This window comes from Pseudorca crassidens, chromosome 15, assembly GCF_039906515.1.
Source record: "Pseudorca crassidens isolate mPseCra1 chromosome 15, mPseCra1.hap1, whole genome shotgun sequence".
Taxonomy (NCBI): Eukaryota; Metazoa; Chordata; class Mammalia; order Artiodactyla; family Delphinidae; genus Pseudorca; species Pseudorca crassidens.
The window spans coordinates 18,197,902-18,223,966 of record NC_090310.1 but is presented as its reverse complement, the minus strand read 5'-3'; positions in this window follow the sequence as shown (position 1 = coordinate 18,223,966).

Here is a 26,065-nt window from a genome sequence, read left to right as displayed (position 1 = left end):
CACTGGGGCTCCTATTCGGGATCGAGTGGGGATGGTAGGGTCATGAATGTCAAAGGCCAACAGAGGCAGAGAGCTAGATGCCTGGTCCTCGAAGGAAGGTTCCATACTGGTGCACCCACGGTAAATTATTCAGGTCTTTATTACCCAGCCTCGGCCTCAAATTTCCATTATTAGACACTGCCCTGCCCCTTGCTCCCAAAAGTAAAACAAACAAACAAACAAAAAGTGGTAATTCCCTGGGGGCACTTATCTCATACCCAATTTAGAGTTTTGCAGTGGAAATTGGCCTGGCCTTGGTGGAAACAAGGAAGGCTGACACCGAATCCTGGTTTTCACTTACTACCTCCAAGACTTCAGTTTCTCCTGTGGAAGATGAGGGTGTGCTTTTCATCAGCTCTAAATTTTTTTCCACATCTAATTCAATCACTCATTTATTCATCAAATATTTGTTGAAAGTGTATATAAGGCACTTTATTACTTGCCAGATATATGTGGAGAGCAAGTTACACATACAAGGATAGATGGACAAATTTAAAAGCCTTTGTAGTGCTATATAATAAAGATGGCACTGGGATAAGTAAGTGTACTACAGATGAACATATAAAACATAATATCCTTTTGAGAGGTAGGCTAGGCCAGAAAAGGCTGTTTGAGCTGACGACATTTGGTTTGGTAAAGTCACAGAGGAAGAATCTTCCATTATTCCTTGCACAGGGAGAGTAAGGCTTGAAAATGAGGGACAATATGGTGGCTTAAAGGAAGTAAAAGGATTTCAGTGTGTCTGGGGGCAGTGAAAGTGACATGACAGGAGGATGAAGAAGCAAAGAGAAGCTGGATCATCAAGGGTCTTGTTTGCCATATTAAAATTCTTAAATATGCAGGATTCTCTTTTATTATTAGTTCAACCCCTCACTAGCCTTCTGAATGTTCTCATACCCAAGGCATCAAAGATGTAAGCCTTTCCTGTATGAAAACCCAGTGTCTTTCACACCCTCTATTTCCTCCCAAATGTCTCTGGCAATTGCTGTGTCTGGGTTCCGTCCAGCTCTCCTGGCAGAAAACAGAAACACACACACATCTTCCAGCCTGGGCTCAGAGCACGCAGTCTTCCCTTCAGAGAACATTGCTGCTGGAGACGTCTAATTTTACAGATCATGGTTTGGGAGGAAAAATGTCACCCCAGAAGCAAGTGGGAAATTATTCACTTCTGGAGAGCTGGAAACATCAAGACAGATGGGTCAGGCCCCAAACTGGATTCTTGGCCAGTTCACCCAAAGAGCTAGAAAATCCAGCACCTTCTTCTTCCCAGCCTGGCGTATGGTGGTGCCGACTTGGAAGGTGGCAAAGGCTTACCACTGGGATCTTTCTTACCTCCAAGCCATTTCTCATGCTGCTTCCTCTGCCTGGCCCTTCTCCCTCACTCCCCCTGGATACCTCCTTCATATCCTTCAGCTTAAATGTCACCTCCCTGAAAGCCTTCCCTGAACCCAAGTTGGGCTCAGCAAACACTACTCTGTGCTTCCAGAGCACATTCTATACAATTTTATCAAAATACTCCTAGTGCTATTTTATAATTACTGTTCTATTTGTTTGTGTTCTTCTCCTATCAAACCTGGATATTCATGAGAGTTGGGTAAATATATCTTATTTCCTATTTTTTCCCAGCACCTAGAATAGTGCTGCTAAACTTTTTGCTGAAGGAATATATGAATAAATAAGTGAATGAATTCTAAGGGCCTGCAGTCTCCCCTTGTTAAGCTTGTCCCCCCAAAATTGCTTTCATTTTTTAAGGCCTCAATGTCTCACATAATCATATGTCAGGACTAGAGGCGCCTTATAAAAATAAGTCAGTGATTCCCAAGTTTGGTTGGTGAGATGCTTTCCTTCATGAGGAAGAACCAATCTGTATTCGTGTATAAGCGAGAGCAGAGGATAATGTGTAGTTTAAATAAGCATAGGCTTATGACTTCTATGTTACCTGCCACCTGCAGGATCCCTGCAGCCTGTATGCCATGCCAAAGAGGAGCTAAGAGATGAGACATTCTGATGTAGTCTGACCTTTCATCAGACCTTAAATCCTTAATGCAGCATTGCCAGACGAATGGCCAAGCAGGTTCTGCTTGGTTACCTTTCCTGCTGGGGAGCTCTCTATGTTCCAAGGCACTTTATCGCTTATCCCAGGGCTTTTCAGTCTCAGCATTGTTGATATTTCAGGCTGGATGACTCTTTTTGATGCTTCTCACCTTTATTTTGTGCTTAGAAAATTTATCTTTATACATTTGTATTTTTTTAAAGAATGATATATGTGTGTGTATGTATATATATATATATATACACACATACAAACGTATATATACACACACACGTATATATTCTACAACTTACTTTTTCCCCTCCTTATTTATTGTTTAATCTTTTACAAAATGAGGAAATTAACACTGATGCAATAATATTGTTTAAGTACAAGCCTTAGTAGTCAGATTCCATCAATTATCCGCCAAATGTCTTTACAGTAAGAAAATCCTGGATTGTACATTAAATCCAGTCTCTTTTCACTGGGAACTGTTTCTCGGTCTTTCTTTTGGCTCATGTCATTGACATTGTTGAAGAGTACCTGTCCATTATTATATAGAATGTCCTCGAATTTTGGTTTGTTTGATGTTTCCTTATGGTTAGATTCAGGCTTTGCACTTTTGGCAGAAATGCTACCCAAGGACCATTGTGTTCTTCTCAGTGCACGAATCCAAGGCACAGAGGCACGTGATGTCTACTCATCTCCCTAATGGTTTAATCATGCGGTTAAGGCTGAGTCTGCCAGGTTTGTTCAGTGTAAAGTTACTCTTTCCCCCTTTGCGATAATAACTATCTCATGGAGTGATAGTTTTAGTTAATATCCTATTACTCCTCAAGCTTACTGAGCTGGATAAGTTGCAGGGGCCTGTGCTGTACATCGTTCAATGTTTAGCAGCATCCTTGGTCTCTACTCTCTAAATGCTAGTGACACCTCTCTCCCCAGACTGTGATAACCAAAACTATCTTCAGACATTGCCCCAGGTCCTCCGGGGATGGGCAATATTGTCCTGGTTGAGAATCACTGACTTAGAACCATCTTATCAATAGAATATGGGCATTATTATAGTGTTGCATCTATTGATTTTGCTCACTTAGGATCCATTTTTCTTTTCTTTAAGTAAACAAAAAATCCAAACAAACAAAAAACCACTACTCTGATTTTCCTTTGGTAACCATTTTTCACCCATTCTCCCAGAATATTTAGGTTTAGGTGGGCTGACTATACCAATGACACTTAGTTCTGAAAGCTGTCTTTGAGACACTAGGGAAAAGAATCCCTCTTTCTGCTGGAAGTTCAGAGATAATGGTGGGTCTGGAGCTACTGGCAACCATCTCGTCAACATGAGGAAAAGGTTTGCCTAAAATAGGTCTAATGCAGAGGAAGATAGCGCTGACACAGTCAGATTCCTGAAGACATTGTCTGAGCCTTAGATGATGCTTTGCCCAAGGCTGAATTATCCCTGCACATTTTAGATACATGAACAAAGACAGTCTCTTTTGGCTGCGGTCCGTTGGGATTGGATCTCTACCATTTGCAACTGGAGAAAGACCTGACTTTTTCCAACCATATTTTTCAACTTCTAGTTCTTCCTCAGAGTAAAGAAAATGTGAATCTGGTCTCTTTCCAACTTTGTTTGTTTTTGGAAGTATTGAAACAGGTGAACTTGCCAGGTCTGAGTTCCCTGACCCCTGGGCTTCCAACCATGTGTCTCCATTTTCCAAGATTCTCCCAGAATGGTCTTTGCAAAGCATAGAGATGCTGCCTCTTTCTGTTTAACAGCCTTTCAGAGCTCCCATTACCTAGAAGATATGCCCCCTACTCCACAGTCTGGCACTCAGGACCTTTATAACCTGACCCCAGATAACACTGCAGCTTCAGTTTTGGCTGTGCTACATTTTCCTCCAAGACCCCAGAGCATCTCTGAGACCCCAGGTCCGGCACAGGGCCAGGCTCATGGAAGCCTGCAGTGAATGTTTGTTGAGTGGACCGGAAAGACTGCAACATTCTGTTCTCTGGGCTGAAGCTGCTTCTCCCCAGGCAGGTGACCAGCATTATAACATTAGCTGAATGCATTTCCCTCATTTAGATGATAAGCAGGAACAGAGCTGGTGATGCCGGCGCCCGCCACCTGCACTAGGTCCTGCCTCCATCAGCTGGAAGAGACCCCTAACTGCCCTTTCTCCCCACCCCAGTAAAGACCATCTGATTTCCAGCCTAGGAAGCAAACAGCTAAAAGAACCCTGAGTAATGTTTCCCCAGCTCCTGTCTCTGTCCAGTTCTGATAGCCCAGCTGTCAATTCTGGGCCCCAAAACATCCTGTGGACTTACCACCCAGAACTGTGATTATTTGATTAAACTTCTGTCTCAGGCATCAAATTTTGCACTCCCCAACGGCAAAGTACATATCTTCTTTTTTTTTTTTTTTTGCGGTACGCGGGCCTCTCACCGTTGTGGCCTCTCCCGTTGCGGAGCACAGGCTCCGGACGCGCAGGCTCAGCGGCCATGGCTCACAGGCCCCGCCGCTACGCGGCATGTGGGATCTTCCCAGACAGGGGCACGAACCCGTGTCCCCTGCATTGGCAGGCAGACTCTCAACCACTGCGCCACCAGGGAAGCCCCATATCTTCTTATTTTCAGTTCAGTGCCTAGTTTGGTGTCTGGAACACAGCTCAATTATGCCCATCTGTGATGTTGAAAAAATATATAAAGGATGAATGGAATGCAATTTGGAAATAATAAAGAATACAATCTCTGGATACAAGCAGACTCAGATTCAAGTCCTGACTACCTCACTTACCAGCTGTGTCATTATGGATGAGTTTCTTAGCTTCCCAGATTCTATTTTTCTGTTTTTAAAATAGCAATGTGTATCTTGCAGGTCTGTTATGAGATTGAGGATTTGAATGTATGTTTGTGTGTGTGTGTGTGTGTGTGCATGTGTGTGTGTGTGTGTGTATATTCAAAAGGCATATATATACCTTCCTTACTTCTGGACACAGAACAGGTACTAAATATGCTAGTATTTTTTTAAAATCACTTGTGCTAAGCATGGTATTGGCTGCTTTCATGTTTCTCATATAAATATTATCCCTCCTCGTCCCCACTCACAGAGGTACGTGCTCCAATTCCCATTTTACAGAAGAAAAGCTTCAGGGAACCTCAAGTACAAGAAGGTGAAGAGACCACCATATTCATTCACCCAGTAGGTGGAAGGGTCAGGGTTTCAATGCAGGATATTAAGGCAAAGTTGGGGGGTCTCTCTGCTCATCAGAATTTTCTAAAGTGGGCACTCACGCTTCTGCAGGCAGGTGAGCTGACTTTATGGAGATCATTTTTATTGTAATAACTATGTGTTTATTTTCATGTGTTTTAGAAAAAATATGTAACCAACCTATCAAAACTGTGGTTCATGGATCTTGAGTTTAGTGTGAGACTAAGAGAGATAGGTCATTCAAAAAGAAAAAAGTTTATTTGGATTAGGACAAATATAGGTAGATTATTATCGTTGGGTCTAAAAATTAAAAGGGAGGCTCTACCATGTACCGGCCCTGTGACCTCTGACAAGCGACTTAAACTCTCTGTGCCTCTAGTTTCTGCATTTGAGAAGTGGGCATGGGTAGTACTTACCGTATAGAATTATATTCAAATCGAAGTGAGTTAATACATGGTTAGCACTTGATAAGCATTCAATAAGTAGCATTCACAGTGTATTAATATCAATTAATATAAAATAATTTAATTAACATGCTATATTACTATTATAGTACAGATAGTGCACAGTTATGCCAAATCATGCTGGTGATATGCAAGAAATAGCTGAAATTGGAAGACTACTGTGCTATATCCTTCCAATACTTCAGATGATAAAAAACAGTGGGAATAGGGATAACCAAGAAAGTAGCTTATGCCCAGGGCATACAAACAGAGGGTACCCCATTATGGAAGAAGATATGTGTTACCCCCTTAATTACTTAGGGAGTACCCTCTGGGAGAGGAGGTACTGGCTTCATAAAAGCATTCCAGGTAAGCATCACATGGGCCTAGGCATCTGCAGAATTGTCTGTCTGGGAAAAACCTGGTCAAAGCTTTTTCTGGTTTTTATTCTTTGTTTCCCGTAGTAGAGCTTTCACCTCAGATATGGGGTCCTATTCTGGCTCTATCCTTGCCAACTTGGTAAGTTACTCATCTTCTATTTGCTTCAGTCTCTAGATTTTTACACTGGAATGAATAATTGTACCTCCCTGATTGGATGTAAAAAGGCCTAAAAAGAACTTGGCATTGAACCTAATATGTGTCAGTAAGCTTTCAATCAATCTAATTTATTATGGTTGTTGTGGGTTTTATGATCATCATTGTCATTAGGACAGGAAAAATAAACTGTAATGAAACATAGGAGACAAAGGTTCTTTCTCAATAGAAGGGAAATAATCCAATTAGTCACCTTTGTGGTTTACCTGTGTGTGTGTGTGTGTGTGTGTGTGTACACATACGCACACACACATACTTACACAGACACACTGCTTATGGATACTAAAATACATTTTAAATAATATGTAAAAAGCAATAGAAATGAATACCCTCCTATAAGAAAGTAAAGTTAAAAGCATATTTATATATATACACACATATATATATATACACACACAAACACACAACATATACACATATACATGCATATATATATACATACAACACATGTACACACATATATATACCAATATGTAAGTCCTCAAAAAATTGTCTAGATGTAATTCAAGAAAAGAAAAAAATCTATATGTACAAAGATTTTTCACTACAATGTTATCTGTAATCGCCTTCTCTTATTCTGCTCTCCTCCTCTCCCCACACCCTCCCTCACCTTCCCTCTCCTCCCCTCTTTCCTTCTCTTCTTTTCTCACTCATGAAACCCCTTAGGCCCAGCTGATGAACCCCTTGCTCTAAATCACTGTGTGGAAAAGCCTCAAAAGGGAACATTAGATAAATCAGCTGATTTTGTCTTGGGGTCTCATTTTCCCATGTATTAAATAGGGAGAGATTTTTATTTGTGTTTTGAAGAGTCCTGACATTCTCATGAGAATGTCCCAGACATGGACGTGACATCTCTTGAGGTGAAGTTATTTAGAAGTTATTTAGGAATGAATTCTGAATTCCAAGAACTAGCTGGTGGCAGAGGATCTATGTTCTGTTCCTCACTCCAACACTAAAAGGTCATATGACTTTGGTCCTTATTTTTCCCATCTGGAAAATGAACCTACAATGCTAGGCTCCTAAGGCACATTGTGAGCTAAGATAAAGAAACTGTCAGTGGATTAGAAAATCCAGGAAGGATGGAATGGAGATCAGTAGGTCGGAAGTGGCTAAAGGGAGATGATTTGGATGAATTACAAGGATGGCTTATTAGTTAGGATAAGGCTGAGCTGCTATAATAGAGAAACTCAAAGTTAAAGTGTCTTAAACAAAAGGGAGTTTCATTTCTCTCTCACAGAACAGTCCAGGGGTACAGGTGGTGAGCAGGTTGAATTGCCACCCTAAACACGAAGCTTCCTCTGTGGTTTAGATCAGCTGCCCCATTTCTGTCCTTCTCCCATCTCATAAGGAGGATGTCAGAGATCAGGGGATCCTCTGCCCAATCAGTTTAGCAATGGCTAGTTTACTGTCACATGACCACCCATAGCTGCAAGGGATGCTGGGAGTGTGTCCAGCTGAAACGGCAACATGGGACAGAATGGAGAGTGGGGAGCCACCAGTGATCTGTTTCAAACAAGGAGAGGAGACTGCATCTAAAGCTGGGATTTTCTGAGGTGTGTGTTTGTGTCTATTTAAAGGGGCCAGGAGTCAATCACTCAGACAACATTAGAGCTAATGCAGGGTCTTACGTGATGATGATAGAAGATGATATTTAAGCATCTTGCCCCCTCCTTGTGTTGTAATGGAAGACCCTACTCAGGAACCTTGAGTTCTAGTCCCCTTTCTAGCACTTATGGCCCCCAAATTTGGACCCACGCGTAGTGAATATCATGCAGGACTCGTTCCACAAATTTTTGGATCCAGGGTTGGGCATGTGGTTTAGGCCAGGCTAATCAGAGCATTTCTCCAATACAGTGGTTGATTTAGGGATGGGCACATGGCATAGACTGGCAGGGCAATAATCCAGATAATTTTGATGGAGTTGTAAAAGAGATGCTCTTGTTCTGCCAGAGTCATTAAAAAGATAAAATGCAAACTCTGAGACATTAGTGACTATTTTTGCCACTGGTGGGAAGAACCTAGCTGAGAATGAAGCAGAGCTGAGAGATGAAGAGAGATTGCAGATGACATTATTCAAAGCGCCTGGATCCAGCCATGCCTGAAACCGTTAATCCTGGAATTAGTTTCATGAAGAATAAATCCCTGTTTTGGCTTTTGCCAGTATGAATTAAGAACTTGGAATGAAAATAATGCTAATAAATCACATGCCGAGACCTTTGCTTTTTCTCCCATATCATGGAGCTCAGCCTCTAGGCTCTTCCTAGAATATCTAGGTAGCTTTATAAAAAACACAGATTCTCTAAAAACTTTTAGTTCCACCAGTGTGAGGGGTGTTCACAATCTATCTGCTTTTAAAAGCTTCCCTGGACTTTTTAATAGGCAGTTAAATTTGGGAACATCTGATTACTCCATGCTGTCTACCCACATGAGTATTGCTGTGTGACTTTGAGAAATCACTGAACTCTCTGGGGTCACTTCCTTGTTTTTACCTTCACTATTTATATTTTTTTAATTTTTTATTGAAGTATCATTGATTTACAATGTTGTGTTAATTTCTGCTGTAGAGCAAAATGATTCAGTTATACATATATAAACATTCGTATATAAATATATATTTTTTTTCTTCCTTACAACAGAAAGATAATTTTTAAGTGGCTTTCTTGCCCTAAAATGTGCCATGATGACAGTCCCTGGAATTGTCATGGCCTCTTCTTTCTGCTCCAAAGTTGTGCACGTGTGCACGCCACCCTCCCCGCACACACACACTGCAAGAAAGGCACCTCTGATGCCTTGGCCCACTTTCCATAACAGACTCTTACCTCTCTCTAGCAAGCGCTGACAGGTGCGAGCTGAGAAAGATACAGGCCCTGTTTGAAGCATCGTGATAAGAGAAACTGGGAGACAGGCTCAGGAGAAGAAACAGAAATATTGATCTCAGGAACTGACAGGTTTTACTGAAGGATCCGATGGTAGGAGAGGGTGAGCCCAGACTGAAAAGTCTATACTTTCCCTGTGCAAAATTCAACTGCAGCAGAATCTTGATTAAAAGCATTTTCTTGTGTACACCAGATCCCAGCATTCAGGCCTCCTCATTCCATTTCTGAAATTGGCCACATTTGACATTCGAGGGGCCTTCTGTGCCTTGAGATGCAGTGTTCTTTTCTGTCTCTGCCCTTTGCTGCCTGGGCTCCCGGGCCCCACTCTGAGTCTTGGGAATGATTGCCCCCTTGCAAGACACAGATCAAGCAGACTTTCTCTGGGAATCTTGTAGGTGCTCCAGGCAGCTCCTCCCTTTGCTGGGCTTCAAAGACATGGTCGAGGTCTATGGACTCCTGCACTCTGTGTTGTCACGATTTGTTCACAGCTCTCCCCCACTAAGAGAGGGCAGGCACTGTGCACTCAGGATGAAGCCAGTGCTCAGTAATTTCTTATGAATGAACAGAAGAACCGAGAATAGGTCAAGTAAATAGGAGAGAATCTTTGTCACACCCACGGGGTTGTAGACTGAAGATGGGTTGGTGGAAATCTGTTTAACAGGCATCATACATGCATCAGCTTCTCAAAGAATAATTTAATTGTTCTCATGGCCATCATTTTGCATATCCACTAGGACAATGGTTCTCAATCTTGGGTTCGCCTGAGAATTATCCAGAGGCTGGCTAAAACACAGATTCCTGTACTCCCCCCTTCCCCACACAGAGATTCGAATTCAGTAGCTTCAAAGAGGTATGAAGTCTGTATTTCTAACAAGTTCCCAGGTGACGGTGATGCTGCTGGTCTGGGGATCTCACGTCGAGAACCACTGTACTGGATTAAGCTACTCTAGTCCAGGGTCTTTGACATAGGTAGCCTTGTTGTCCCTATACCACATTTCTTTATAGCACTGCATCTTTTGAATTCCCCTGCTGGCTTTTCCATCACGTTGTTGCATTCTTCCTCTGTGACACCAGAATTTGCATTCTTCCTTCATGCTGTGATTCTTCCTGCGTTACATTATGCATGAAAGCTGGGATCATCAGGCTGCAGTAGACAGGGACAACTTCCTGAGAGAAGAGGCTAGAACTCTGGAGTCAGTCACTGCTGGAGTCAGGGAAACAAGATCAACAACAGGATAATTAAGAAAAGGGTGTGGGAAGCAAGCTGAGAATTCAGAATTTCACGTGGATTGTAGCAAAAGAGATGAAAACTTTGGGGTGGTCCTTGACCCAGTGGTTCTCGTCCATGGCTTCCTATTAAGATCCCCAGGGGAGCCTTTATTACAGGCTGATGCCCTGGTCCCACTTGAGACCAATGGCATCAGATTCACTGGGGCCGGGAGCTCAAATATTGTTATGTTTTAAAGTTCCCCAGTGAGGGACTTCCCTGGTGGTCCAGTGGTTAGGACTTCACCTTCCAGTGCAGGGGGTGCGGGTTTGATCCCTGGTCAGGGAGCTGGGATCCCACATGCTTCATGGACAAAAAAAACATAGAACAGAAGCAATAGTGTAACAAATTCAATAAAGACTTTTAAAAAATGGTCCACATCAAAAAGAGGTTAAAAAAAAATTGTTCCCCGGTGATTCCAATAGGAAGCCAGGATTGACAATCTCTGTTGGGATTCCTCTGTTTCCCAAGCCCCCATCATCCCCAAATTTTGATCCATGACTTTGGGCTTTGTTTAGGCACATGTCTTAGCTGTATCTGTTTCACCTTTGCCATTCTTCTCACCATGGTTCCCACTTGCGTGAGAGATCTAAGTCTCCTTGCTTGGGCTGCCTTGCTTCACAGATGGGTTCTGGGTAGGGTTGAGAAACACAGAAAGAACCCCCTATAGAAAGCAACCACACTAGCGTCTCCCTTTGTCACACTCTACCCCTTTACCCTACTTTATGTCCAAAATAACACTTACTGAACTCTAAAAGTGTCTTATATTGATACATCTATGTGTTGACTTATGAAACATCCATCTCACTTCACTAGAGAATAAGCATCATAAGGGCAGATCTCTGCCCACTACCCACGGTAAGCACCCAGCACAGTGCCTGGCATGTAGGATGAATGCCTCTCTGTTGAGGGAATTAATTCATTCAAGTAATCCCAATACTTACTTCCATCACAAAATTCTCGTGGGAAACCAGAACTTCAATTCTTCCAGAGAAAATTAAAAGTTGAAGATCCTACTAAAATCTTATCTCTTCTTCAGATTCCCATGAAAAGGGACATAGCACAGACTCCTCTGTGGTCAACAGTGGACACCCTACCTTTACCCCCTGAAGCCTGGTTTCCAGAACGTTTTGTGTGGCAAGTGCTTTCTTCTCTTCCACAGAGCTAGTTTGGATGCGAGTAGCAATTTTGAAAGGCTTCTTTTATTTAAGATTCACTTGACTAGCATGAAAGAAAATGTAAAAAGATAAGGGGGTCTAAAAGAATAAGATGTGTGCGTGTGTGCACGCACGCGTGGGCTTAGGTATGTTTGTGCTAGTTGTATAAAAAAGATTATGCATCAGAATGAGAGAGTGGTTTGTATAAATGGAAGAATTAATTATAAGTCCTGGTTCATTGTAGGAGCTCAAAATATGATTGAATGCTAGCTACCCAAAGATGCATGGGAGAGTTGAGCAGAGATGGATCCTGTTGGCCCAGACCACAAGAAACCCTTGGGTTAACTGTTAAACCACAGTTAAGCTAGAGTCATAAACTAACTATGCTGTCGTTTTAAGCCACTGAGTTATTGCAATGGCTAGTTACACAGCAAAAGCTAACTGATACACTATCTTAGACCTAGAATCTTCCATGTGATGGATAACAGACCATGAGTATTAGCCTGTTTGTGTTAGTTTCTATTCCTGCACCCACATTATCAAAAATTTAGTGGTTGAAAGCAACACACACTTATTATCTTATAGTTCTGTGAGCCAGGCATGACTTAGCTATGACCTCCACTCATAACGATGCTTATAATGCTGTAGTCAAGGTGTCAGCTGGGGCTGCAATCAGCAACGCACTGCCTTTGTTGGAATATGGCAATTCCTTATGATTATAAGACTGATTATAAGCCAGTTTATTGCTGGAGGCTGCCTTCAGTTCCTGGCACGTGAGCCTCTCAACATAGGTAGCCCACAATATGGCAACTTGCTCATTCAAAGCCAACAGGGTGTGAGAGAGAGACCTCAGCAAGATGAACACTACAATCTTAGTACATAATCATATACACATAATCACATACATTCTATCACCCTTGCCCTATTCTAACGGTTAGAATTAAGTCACAGGTCTCACCCACACTCAAGGGGAAGAGATTATACAAAGCTGTGAACGCCAGGAGGCAGGGATCATTGAGAGCCATTTCCTATCATGTCAATCTCAGCGTACTGCCCTGCAAGGGACTTCTGCCTCATTTACTCTTCACTAGACAAACGTTTGTTGAGTGTCTTCGACACGGCTGGCACTTGGGATACAGCAGTCCAACAAGTCCCAGAGAGGTGGTGACACTGACAAGGAGCAGCCCTATATGTCACTGCGAGGATTTTGGCTTTTACTTTGGGAAAGAGGAGGAACCTTTGGAGAGTTTTGTGTAAAGGAGAGGTAGGATCTCACTGATACTTTAAAACAGCTGCAGTGGCTGGAACTTTGATTATAGACTTCAGGAAAAAGAGTTCTGAGGTTGCCATAATAGCTTTGCGAGTGATGAGGGAGGGTTGGATCAGGAGGTAGAGGTGCAGAGAAGAGCTGAGGAATGACTTACTTCCCAACCAGGGACTTGAGGCTTTTCCTGGCTCTCCCCCCAGCCCCCTGCTTGGTAGAAGAAGGACACTGTGCTCAAACTTCTTGTCAACTCAAGAGGAATGAATCCTTTGGCCGGGGAAGCGGGGGGGTCTGCTTTCGATGGTTGGCCACCTGCAATGTCTTCACCACCAGCCTTTACATTTGCTACTGACTGTTGCTTAGACTCCAGCAACAAGCAGTTGTTACTGAACCCAGGTTTGTCTGCTCACCGCTCAAAAGCCAATAATTCAAGAGGCAAATGCAGTAGAAAGGAAAGATGCTTCAACCAGAAAGGCTGGCAATCTGGGGAGAAGGTAGGCTTGTGTCCAGAGACCAATTCCCAAGATTCTGCTCAGCCATGACACTTTTTAAAGGAAAAAAATGGGGGGAAGAATCTCAGTGAGTCACGGAGGCAAGAAGTTCGGTCCTGCACCAATCTCCACTGCACGCAGACTGGCTGACTCTCTCTTCTGATGTTATCTTGCCTGGGTGATCTGCCTGCAGGATTCCTTAGGGGGCTGTTGAGGGTAGAGGGCTAAGCATTCTCTAACTACTTCATTCTTCATTCTTACTTTATTTTTTCTGGGAAAAGAATCAACAGGTTAGACGAGGCATGGTGTGCATTCAGGACAGCATAAGTCAAGAGTTAGGTTAAATTGCCTAGTGATCTCATTCCTATAATTAGGTTCTTTTAAGGTTACAGGGGAACAGAAATGGGCAAATGGGAAAGGGGCAAAAGAGCTGCTTTCATAGTGGTAAAAGCTCATGGTCTTTGATGTCAAGAAGGTCTGGAAGAAGAGGATGAATAAGTATGAAGGGAGCCCACTGAAAAGGCCTAGAAACAATGACCAACTCATTGGCAATGAATACTTCTACTGCTCATATTATTATCTCTAAATACCCTTTCTCACTCAGAGCAGCCAAGGCTGATTGGCAAAATAGCTAAATCCAGGAGTATGGTAGAAAATGTGCAATATAAGCCTGAAGTATATTGTTTTTCTAGAAAGCAAGAGAGCTATCAGAGAGTTGTAGGGTTGAGACAAGGACTCAGAAGCCAACATGATAAGATCCCTCTGGCCAAAAATGGGACCACTAGAGCAAAAAAACAAGGATCCTAACTTCAATAAATTAAATTGCATCAAGTATTTTTAAATTCATGAGTTCATGATGATTCTAAAAAAATAAACAACCTATTGTTTACTATTGGAAAATGCTGAAGAACCAATTCATTGTTTTGAAAACTGGTAAATAAAGGGAAGAATTAAGCATTTATCCTGAATTTCCTATATTAACTCTGCATCCCGCCTAATGAACAAAGAAGATATAGTATAACACAAACATCACCATTTTGCAATCCCTAATGAAATAATTGGTCTAGTCATTGATTAGCAATGGCGTGATAAAAATGAAGACAACCAAAAATGACGTGCCTTCTAATGGAAGTACACATCTCCCATGATGTGTACTTCCAAAAACTTGAAATTGAATCTGATCAAGCATCTGGGTCTACACAAATTTATAGGAAATACAAGAGATAGAGGAACAATTGGCATAATTCAAACTATGGGAACATGTGACTCAGTTTTTTTTCTAGCTGTCTATATTTATGTTTTTGCCTATAACTATGTCTCGGTAATTTTCGTATCTATGCCTATATCTGACTTTGTGTCAACGCCTTCTTATCAATTACAAGGAAAATATATAGAGGATAGACCCACATCTTAAAAGAGAGATAAGAGACATGTCAATCAGTCACAAGATATGGACTTCATTTGGAGTCAGATCAATTGCACTGAATAACAATTTTTGAGACAATCAAGGAAATGTAAATGCTACTTGGGTATTTGGTGATAACAAATAATTATTGTATATTTAGGTGTGATAATTGCATCAGGGTTATGTTGTTTTCCTAAATAAGTTGTTATTTTTTAATAACTATATATACATTGTGATGACGTAGAAGGGTGGGATCGGGAGGGTGGGAGGGAGGCTCAAGAGGGAGGGGATATGGGGATATATGTATACATATAGCTGATTCACTTTGCTGTACAGCAGAAACTAACACAACACTGTAAAGCAATTATACTCCAATAAAGATATCAAAATAAATAATATATATACAAATAAACTATTTGCATGGTGTCTGGGATATGTAGGTATATTATAATTATACATAGGCAGGGAAAAGTGGATGAGGGTATAAATGAAACCATGTGGGGTTCATTATTGTTGAAGCAAAGTGATGGGTACATGGAGTTTCTTTATATTATCTTCTCTACTTTTGTATGTAATTGTATTTTTTAGATGGGAACAGGAAAGTATACGATTATTGCTCCCTTTCCTATTCCTTTTGTTAGATCCTGTTATTCCCTTAAATCTCAGCTCCACTATTACTTTCTCAGAGTAGCTGCAATGGACACTTGTCACTCTTTTTTGGCATCTGTAGAAGCCAGATACTTTTGTTTCCAGAATTTCTTTGAGCCACAAAAGAGACATTATTTCGCCAAACAAAAGTACGTGTCCCAGATTTCAAATTGAAAGAATCAGGGCTTGTGTAGATTCACTTCTGTGATCTACCCAATAGCCTCTGATTACATTCCTTCTCTATTTAATTTGGCCAGAGTTGGATTCTGTGGCTTGCCATCAAAAATTTCACTTGAACAAAAGCTTTCCCTTATTGCCAGATTAGATCACACTTCTGTTATAGATTTTCATAAAGCCGTTCGTTTATCTTTCACAGAACTGGACACTGGTTTACTTGCACACTTATTGAATTAATATATGTGTCCCTAATCATAAAGTAAGCTTCCTGAGTGCAGGGATCATGTGTGCTTGGTTTCACCTCTGTAAGTGAATGAGAACAAGAAGAGGGGGAGAAGCCTGTGGTGCAGTACTCATCAATAAAATGTTATATCCTTTAGAACACATGGAAGACTGTACTTCTGAATCTTGTTGTGGGGATGTGGGACCACATGACTAATTATGTCCTATCAAGTGGCTTGGAAGCAGAAGGGTCAGGTGGACCTCTCAGTCAAAGCCATCAATCGCCCGTGCTAAACTTTCCATTCTCTCTATTTTCCTGTCAAGTGATCAAGATGACCCTGCGTTCCAAACGATGCCCTACAGAAGGGCAGAGACTGTCAGCCTAAGTGCCTGAGTGTCTATGAGGAGTAAAGACTTGGAGCTTGACTATATTAAATGTGGAGGTTGAACAAAAAACAGAAAAGCTTCTGTTCTATTAAGCCATTGAGATATGGGGTATTGTCACTTCAGCATACCCTACCCTATCCTGACTCATGCAGGTAGAAGAGAAAGAAAAACAACAACATGATGGACCTGGAAGACATCACGCTAAGTGAAATAAGTCAGTCACAGAAGGACAGATACTGCATGATTCCTCTTATATAAGACATCTAAAATAATCTAACATTAAGAAGTAGCCAATAGAATGGTGGTTATGGGGGGATAGGGGAGGGAATATGGGAGGTTATTGTTCAAAGGATATAAAGTTATAGTTATACAGATGGGAAAGTTCCAGAGATCTGCTGTACAACATAGTGCAGATAGTTAATAATAGGGTACTGTGCGTTTAAAAATGTGTTGGAGGTAGATCTCATTTTAAGTGTTCTTACCACCAAAACCAAACAGACAACCCAAACAATCAAAAACAATAAAGGGAACTTTGGGAGGTGATGGATATTTTTATTACCTTGACTGTGGTATTGGTAACACCACTGTATATATGTCCAAACTCTTCAAAATGTACACATTAATTATATGCAGTGTTTTGTATAGCAATGACACTTCAGTAAAGCTGGAAAAAAAAAGTAAAAGAAAAAGCATAAAAAAAGGAAGTGGAAAGAGGTATTTATGGACGAAAAGAAGAAACACTACAACAGAGAATCTGGTCTGCAGTAGACTTATTCTTGGGCTTGTTGACGGATATTTTGCAGGTTGAATCTCAACTGTGCCTCTTACTAGCTGTATGATACTGGGTGTTTCTTAACCTCTCTGAACCTCAGTTCCCTCACCTGAAAAATGGGAGAAAAAAATGATACCAAATTTCTGGGGTTGTTGGATAGATTAAACTTACTTACATGAGCTAATACATGTGTAAGCACCTAACCTGGCAAGATGTGGGGACTCCATGAATGTTGATTGTACCGAGCAGGTGGAGAGAAGTCACAGGTGGTACCATAGAGGGGCAGAGGCAGAGGAAGCCATATGGTTAGAGGAGGTCTGCTTGCTAAGCAGGTCCACGCTTGCATCTCCCAAGCCTACCATTGTTCACTGTAATTTAGTAAATCATTGTGAGCAGTGGGGTGTTTGCTTATTCAATCAAGAAGTGGATTTATGCCTAATTCCAGTGGCTCCTTTGCAGAGAGCTCTGAGCTTAGGAGGTTCCCCATCTTGGGAGCCAGATTGCCGCTGATGATTTATGTGATCTGGGAGGCGTAAATCCGAGGCTTGCAGGGACCCCTGATTCAGCCTGGCACACCTTGGCACACAGCACAAGCCCTGAGCCCCTTCTCACCTTACTGTGGGTGTTACAGAGGATGAGGTCAAGGTCCAAGCTCAGAGGCTGCTGGGTCTCATTTATTCAATCATTTACTCAACGAATAAATATTGCAAACTTTCTCTGTGCCAGGTCCTGTGCTTGGTACTTGGGATATAAGCGGAGAATTTGAAAGACACAGTCCCGACTCTATTGATACGCATACTCCATTGGGAGGAATAAACAAGACAGCCAATAATTTTATTATGGTATAAGAAGAACTATGATAAGGGAAACACAAGGTGCCATGGGAGTGTGGTATTGTGGTTTGTGAGAAATACACTTATTTGGTCATTCAGATGACCAAAATATATTTCTCATATGTGTTTGGTTTTCATCCACAGTTCCTGGCTCACAGCTCCCAAAACCCTTGGAATTTCCTGAATGATAAGAGCAACAAGAGCATCTTTTATTATCATATTTGGTCTCTTGTCCTCAGTTCCTGAAAACACTTCAGAGCCATAAAAGTGAAATGGGTGTTTTGTTATTCATAACAAGGCCCTTTCCACAGCTGGGTTTATGTCATGAAGGTGACTTTTGGAAAGCACCTGAGGTTGGAGGCTAGTTGCCAAGGGAACCAACTGTGAATAGAGCATTGGAAGTCTCAGTCCCACCCCCTGAATTCCAGGGAGGGGAGAGGGGTTAGATGTTGAAACAATCACCAACGGCCAATGAGTTAATCAAATCATGCCTATATAATGAAGCCTCCATAAACACCCAAAAGCAGGGGTTCTGAGAATTTCCAGGTTGGGAAACCAGAGCCCTTCCATGTGCTGATCTCAAGTGGCCTCGGCCTGCAGTGGCTTGAAGCATGATTTCATTTCCCCAGCCAGAGACTGAAGTCAGTCTGCTTCAGTGAGAGCCACTAGACCACCAGGAACAGTGGCCAGTGACAAGGCCTCTGGCCCTTCGGCTTTGCAGAAAATGAATTTCCACAAAGAAATGGAAAGTAGTGAAACAAGTAAAGTGTTTATTAGGAGGGAAAAGAGTACGTGTGGATACATAGATACATGGGTGGACTCAGAGAGAAAGTTGCGCCCTCGTGGTAGTTTGTATCACTTTTATGGGGCATTTCTTCCAGGTTTCCTTTGGCCAATCATCTTGCTTTGCCTGGTTCTGAGTCCTTATCTGGTTTATCTCAGGATCCTCCCATGCGTGCGTGCACATCTCTTAGCCAAGATGGGTTCTAGTGAAGAGGCCTATGGGAAGGTTGACATCGCTCCCTTTTTGACCTCCAAGGAGGCTTTCTGCACATGTATACTCGGGAAGGTCTCCTTGACCTTGAGAATGAGAAATATGTGGTCTCTGTCTTTTATGTGGGCGGGGCTCAGCTCTTCCACGGGGGACAAACTCCAGCTGCTCAGCCTGGGGCCCGTCTATCTCCTGCCTCAGTGCCACTGTATCAAGTCCCAAGATCCATGAGGACAGAGGCTCCTTTGTTCAGGACCTCACCCTGTGTATCTCTTCATCTGGCTGTTGATTTATATCATTTAATATCCTTTGTAATAAATTGATGATCTAGTGAGTAAATGGGTTTCCTGAGTATTGTGAGCTGTTCTAGCAAATTAATAGAACCCAGGGAGGGGATCAATTACAGGTGACAACCTGGGCTGGCGATCGGCATCTGAAGTTGAGGGTGGTCTTGTGGGGCTGAGCCCTTAACCTGTGGAATCTGATTCTATCTCTGGGTAAATAGCGTCAGAACTGAGTTGCGTTGAGTTGAATTCTTGGACGCCCTGGTGGTATCTGAGAATTGCTGGTTGGTATGAGGAAGCTTTCCCCCACACACGGAATTGGGTCCAGGAACCAAATTCAGGGAGCAAAGATGGCAGCATCTCAGCTAGTCTTGAGCATGAGGGTTGGCTTTCCAGAGGAGGGGCTCTTTAAGCTTAAACATGAATGAGACTTTTAGGAAGAGAGATTGTCTTTTGCAAAGTCAAAGAAATGGGAGACGGGTTAGAAAACTCTAGAGTGGTTAGTCATTCAGTATGGTGGAGAGCAGAATAGATTAGAGAGGGTGGGTAGTGAGAGAAAGATGTTGGAGAGGTGGACAGGGGTCTGATTGTGGAGACCTTTTTTTAGCCAGGATAAGGAGTTTGAACTTCATCCAAAGGGAAATGGGAAGAAGGCACAGCATGATTGGATTTTCTCTCCACAGATTTCCCCTGGGGGGGTTTCTATGCAAAATTGACCAAGGAGCCTGGACGACCAGGTCAGAGGCAGAGAACTCCTGGTGAGAGATGATGGTGACTTGGACTAGCCAGTGACAGAGAATTTACAGGTTGGGCGTAAAGCAGATAATAAATGACAGTGAGCTGGGCGCTGTCCAGGTGCAGCTTAACTGATTTCACTTTCATGAGTCTGTGCTATAGGTGCTACTAGTGTGTCCTCTTTACAGAGAAGAAAAGTGAGTCACAGAGAGGTTAAGTAATCTGCTTAAGGTCACACAGTTTTTAAGTGACAAACTGGGATTCAAACCCAGGCAGTTTAATTCCAAATCCATTCATTTAACTCATGTGCTCAGCTTAGGGCTCCTTAGACCATGAGCTTTCCAGAGAGTCGGGGTCCAAGCTCTGTATTATTCATACACCTGGCACAGAGCCTGGCAGCTTACCATTTGTCGAATGAATGGCTAAATTGATAAATAGAGGCTGATCAGCCTGGTTTTGCATCCCTGCTCTGCCTTTCCTACCTGTGACCACTCCAGCAAGTTCCTTTACTTTATCAACCCTAGGTCTAATCCCCTCTAACACAGGTTTAATCAGGGAACAAGGTGACGACCTCTGGGGCTTTCTTTGCCCATCCAGCCTGTTAATGGATGTGAAATGTTTCATAGATGACCCGGCAACCTGCCAGTGGTTATTACAGTTGTTACTCTACAGGCTAAGACCCCACATTGGAATTCCGGGTGGCATTTTTCTTTTTGTCGAACACCACCAACTTCCTTTCCCTGGACGTTGTCAGGGCAAATTAATTACTGTTATCTGTGTTTGGGGGCTGTGGCCACCTGGCCATCGCTCTCTCCCTGACAGCTGGAGCTCCTAGAAGCCCAAGAGAGGGGACTTCTTTCCTCCTGGCGGCTCCTTTTTCCCGATTTGCTTCTCCTTTAATCTGCATATTATCATCAGCACAAAGCCCTCTGAATAACATCTGACAAATGACACCTGTTAAAAAAAAAACGCATGCACTTCTCTTTCACCTCCTTCTAATTTTGAATAGCATTATAACTATGCATCGCTAGACAAGCAATGTTATGTTAAGAACATGATAAAATACCAGCAGCTCTGTAATGGCACCAACCAAATGGTAATTTCTGCTTCAGAAATTGGTCATTTATTTTGCTGGCCTGTTCTTACGTTCAAATTAGATGAAGTTTAATATACTATAAAATTGAATGTGTCTGTCCTTTTCAACAAATATGGCACGTGTGAAAATGATTTATGACTCATGGGAACCTCTAAAATGTTAAATAATCTCTTCTTTTGTGTGTTTCTTAAGTAAGTTATGACCTGAGAGTTTAAACACAGGCAAAGCAAAACTTTGCTAAGCTCTAGGCCCTGGTTCTGTCATCAGGCCGTGGTTATAATGGGAGCTGTGTCCCTGCACATATTACATTGGGCTGTAAGAACAGCCACATTAATCGCTACATTAATTTTCTTCTATTAACTGTAATTGGGAGGAAAGCAAGTCTTCCCCGGTGAGTGTTATAATTTGCGACTTAGTTTTTAATAAAGCTGTGTTGAGACCATGGGTCCTTAGCTCAGGGCATTTCTTTCCATGGGTGTTTGGCATCCCGTTGCTTGCAGACTATGAGAATAGCAGCTTGAAATGTACGTATGGGGGTAGGAGGTCGAGAAAGATGGGGAGAGCTATAAGCTCCCCAGGGATAAGGGGTAAGCTGATCCCTTCTGGAAAATGCTTGACTTTTGCTTTCCTTTCCTGCCTTCCACCCTCCGCAGCACTTCTCCAATCCCAAGGGAAAACTTGAGAAGCCCCCATTAATGGCCGGAGCCTATGGCTAGATGTCCAAGACAGCAGTCATGCCACAGAGCTACTTCACGACTGCAGACAAATCATTTGAGCCTTAGCTTTCTCATCCATAAGATGGGATGATTATAACAATGATAATAACTGACTTTTTATCACATGTACCATCTGCCAGGCACTGTTCTAAACACTTTATTCACTATGTTGTCATGACAACACTATGATGTTGGTTGGTTTCTCATCCCCATTTTACAGATGAGGAAACTGAGACACAGAGGCGTTATGTAACTTCCTCCAGGTCACACAGATAGTAAGTGGAGGAGAAAGGGTTTAATCCCAAGTGGTCTGACTCTAGCCTCCATGCTTTAAACCTCTAGGCTAAACTCTCCACACTTGCAAGGAGACTTAAGATAGATGGTGAACGTGACCAGGCTTGCCGTGTTTTCATAGGAAAGTCTTTCATTCAAATACCCATTTGATACTTGTTATATGCCAGACACAGCCCCAGGCACTGTGATGGGGGCGGGGATATAGATGGATGAGAGGAAGGTCATTGTCTTGAATGCCCTTAAAATAGATGTGAAAGCATTCTATGAGCCTGAGTCTTCTTGCACTCACAAGCTAATTCCTGGTGACAATAGAACTTTCTGCCACTCAGATGTAGTGCAAAGTTCAGCTCCAGCAGTCGGAGAAGGGGAGGGAATTAATATCTGTCAGAGCCTTGACGGACATGTGCAAGTTTCTTTATTTATGTTATTTGGTTCATTCCCACAACAGCCTAGCAAGGTATACCTCAATATCCCTATTTGACAGATTAAATAACCGAGGGCTTGTCTGCAGTTACAAAACTTACCTATGATCCTACAACTTCCTAATTAGCCTCCCAATTTCCGCTGTTAGTCTAGCTTCACCCCAAAGCAGAGATACCTTAGCACATCTTATCAAGAGCTAAAGGTCATAGTTAGCCTGGGGGAAAAAGTTTCCTGGGGAGGCTTGTTGTAGGGCAACCAGGGAAAATTTGGAAATCCAGGCGGGTGAGAGGCTGGGAGCAGAATAAACAAAAATGTGGTTGATAAAGGATCATAGTAATTGCTGATGGAGAGTTCCAGCTAGTCAGACCTGGATTTGAATTCTGGCTCTCTCAGACCTAGCTGGGTGACCTTGGACATGTTTCTCAAGCTCTTGGAGCCTCGCTTTCCCCATTTCTAACAAGAGTATGCTAAGAATGTTGACCTCCTCCTGTTGTGGTGAGAATGTAATGAGATGCTGTTTGAATGAATGATCTAAGCCCAGTGCCCTGCAGAGAAAGTTTCTAATTAATGATTACGGTAATTACATTAGGAATTCTTGTTCAGGGGTCATCTTGAAGAAGAAAATCGCAACCAGGGCTGTCCTCAGTACACTGGGCAATACTCACCCCTACAATTTTGTTATTCGTTTTCTGCAATTTATCACATACCCAGCAAGTCCTAGCTGACCAGCAAAGGAAGACACAGACAGTAACCCAAGATATTCTGATTCTCTTGGTCTGGGCTGGGACCCTGGACTTGTATGCTTATCCTTCGGGGATATTATCTTTGGGCAAATTTAAGAAACCCTGAACCTAGTGATGGTTCTCAACAATAATGTGTATAAGAGTCACCTGGGGAAGTTTTTACACTACAGGTTACTAATCCTCCCACCTCCAAGAAATTACAATTCAGGGTCTAGGACCCTAGAAACTGCGTCTTTGTTTGGTTTACTCGGGTTTTCTAATTACAGCCTCAACTTTCATCAAAATATCTTATAATTGCTTACATATCTAGTCACCTCTGTATCGTCAGTGTCCAGTATGGGAGGCATAATTCTCAACAAATACTGGTGGGTGGATCCACCCAGCCGTCCACTTACTTATTCATTCAACAAATGTGGTTTGAATGCTCAGAATGTTCTGAGAATTGTTTTTGGTGCTGAATTACAGAACAAAAGGATTTCTAAAATCAAAGTTCTTACTTTACAACTTGTAAAATCTTCTTGATTTATTTGGGGAGAAACTAGCCTTATTCCTCATATAACAACACTTTTAAATGAAAAGAAAAAAGCTGTTTCCTGGTGAACTTGGGCAACTTACTTCTCAAGACCTTCGCTTTCTGTCAGGAAACATGATAATACTCACATATTCTGAAGGTTAGCACTGACCCTTGTAGAGCACCTGGTACACAGTAGGAGCTTTAAAAATGGTAGATACTGTTGTTCTTAATGATAAATAGAAAATACTGTCCAAAGGATAGTATTAACTGGCCATGATTTTCTCTAATGTCATTTCTCTAATGTATGGCCAAGCAATAACTCTTCATACAATATTACAGGATCCAGTAAGTGCACCTCGTACACCAATGTGCTCTTTCTCTGATTCTGGAGTATGCTTCACCTTATCTGTTCACTTTCTTCCTAATATTGGGATTAATGGTTTCCGTTTGAGTTTTTCTTTCTATTACTTCCTGTCTTCTCTTATTGGTCTTTTCTACTTCTTTTCTTACTTTTCCCCCTCTTCCTCTTCTACCTTTCCTATTCCTTATTACATCCTAACATGTATCTTTTCCTCTCTCTGATCTTCTGTCTTCTCTGTTTGGTCTCTGCCTTTCTCAGGGGCCCAAACAGGTTCTTAAATGCTTGCTTACGAAAAGAGTGTGTTTCCTATTACTGATTTTTAGAGAAAACTTGAATGCTTCATATTTCTCTGCCAACTGAGGAAAGGAAAGCTAACCCTTTACAAATAGATCAAATCATTATCTTCTTTTTCATGTGTGACCCGCATTGGAAGGGTATCCCTTTCCTGCAGATCGGCACCAACCGCAGCGGTGTATTTTCTACAGAGTGAAAGAGAACAGACATCTCCAAGTTGACTTGGTTCTAGCAGTTACTCTTTTACTAAAACGAGCTTCCAGGGTTTGAGGATGTCATTTGACTTCTCTGGGTTTCACTTTCACATTTATAAAGTAAGTGGGTTGTACCAAACATCTCTAAGGCATTTCCCAGTACTAAAATTTCTGTGAGTCTCATCTCCAATTCATTTTCTATAGAAATGCGACCAAGTCCCAAATTTCATTAGCCTGACGAGCCTCACTAGGCTTATGCAGAAGGTATTCAGTTGCAAATAGAGGACAATTGACGTTATATTTTTCAATTTTCTCTGGGTCTAATGCACATTGTTAGCTATTGCTTTTCTTTTACCTTTGAAATGTATTTCTACAAAATCCCAAAGGGCATGAGCAGGGTTATTTAAGTTGTGGGGAGTGTTCTCAGGGTGCATTTTTTTGTAGGCAGAAAAGTTCTTTTTCTATCCCTTGGAAATAGTTTTAATGACTTTTAAGATAATTCTCCAGCTTAATTGAAGTATAATTGACAAAATTATAATATATATAATATAATATATAATACATTATATATAATATAATATATATAATATATTATATAATATAATATATAATATATTTAAGGTGTACAACAGGAGGATTTGATATACATGTACATGCATTAGTGCATCGCTTGATCCGTTACCAGCTGCCATATTATTTGTTTTTTAGAGCCAAGCAACTCTTTCCTTCTTTGATTCTTCTTCTTTTTTTTTTGCAGTACGCGGGCCTCTCACTGTTGTGGCCTCTCCCGTTGCGGAGCACAGGCTCTGGACGCGCAGGCTCAGTGGCCATGGCTCACGGGCCCAGCCGCTCCACGGCACGTGGGATCCTTCAGGACCGGGACACGAACCCGTGTCCCCTGCATCGGCAGGCAGACTCTCAACCACTGCGCCACCAGGGAAGCCCCCTTCTTTGATTCTTAATAACAATTTCCTTTCATTGAGTATTTAGTACTGCTGAGAAAGCCCTGCACTCATTGAAATACTTTAATTATTCACCATAATAATAAGAAACAGACAGATAAAATACCTGGCCACTGGATGATAACTCAGGCACCTCATCATCATGGCTTCCTGCCCTGAATTTGTTCTAATTTGTCCATTACTCACGTGAAGTGTGCCTCTGTGAATCGTCCTCAATTCTTTTTCACACTGTATCTCTGGTCTCCACAGTTCTACAATGCTCTGGACATCTTTCCAATTACGAGCATCTCTACTTGTGGAGACAGGTCATACTCAAGTTGTCCATTGAACTCCTCACTTCCTCCTACCGACATGCTTCTTAGATTACCAGTTTCAAGTAACTCCGCTAAGATCTAATTTGCTCAACTTAGAAATACCCTGAATCACTCTTTCTACTTCTCCCCATAGAAGTAGCCATATCTTATCAATTTGACCTCAAAACGATTTCTTGATTCAGAATTCTCCTCTCTGTCTCTGTTGCCATCATTATAGTTCATGATCTAATGACCCACCTAAACTTCTGCAACTACTTTCCAGCTCATCTCCATGCTTTTACTCTTGCTACCCTCTTACACTGTCTATTATGGAGAGAGAATAT